This window comes from Alligator sinensis, unplaced genomic scaffold (genome assembly GCF_000455745.1).
Source record: "Alligator sinensis unplaced genomic scaffold, ASM45574v1 scaffold574_1, whole genome shotgun sequence".
In the NCBI taxonomy this organism is placed as follows: domain Eukaryota; kingdom Metazoa; phylum Chordata; order Crocodylia; family Alligatoridae; genus Alligator; species Alligator sinensis.
Window position 1 is genome coordinate 60,981 of NW_005842106.1, and position 706 is coordinate 61,686.

The window sequence follows — 706 nt, forward strand, 5'->3', positions numbered from 1 at the left end:
TTATTTGGAGTCTTATTTTACTGGCAGCCATACCACAATTTGATCCTCACAGAAGAAAATCTCAGCTTGCAATTTGGTTAACAAATCTCGCCCCAGAAGAGCTACTGGGCAGGCAGGGGAAACTACAAAAGCATGTTCCAACATATTATTCCCAATCTTCGTGAGGAGGGGCTCACACACAGGCAATCTGGTTCGCCTTCCCTCTATCCCTTCTACAGTTACATGCTTTCCGCTTTCCTTAGTTAGGGGGGGTTTACGGGAATCATGGAGAAGGTGGCTCCAGTATCCACCAGAGCTTCATAATCTCTGCCACCAACCCTTATTCGTACCATGGGATCCTTCCGGGCGTTTGCCTGCAGGGCGGTGGCCTTGGACCCTGGTCCCTTTCAATTAGAATCTTCCCCTAAGGATTCCGCTCTCATCTGGCGGTTCCCCGATTGGGTTTCCTTCCTCTTATCCTTCAGTTTAGGGCAGTCCCTTTTCCAATGTCCCTGTTCTCGGCAATATGCACATTCGTCAGTCTGAAGTCGGCCTTTTCCTTTCTTCTGCCCCCCCTCAGGTGTCTCCTTCCGTCCCCCACCTATGTTTGAATTCTTGCTTAAGGCAGCTGCCAGCATTACCATCTGCTTTTGCCTGCGCTTTTCTTCCTTCCTCTCTGCTACCTGATCCCGGTTTCCATAAACCTTATATGCAATTTCCACTTTTT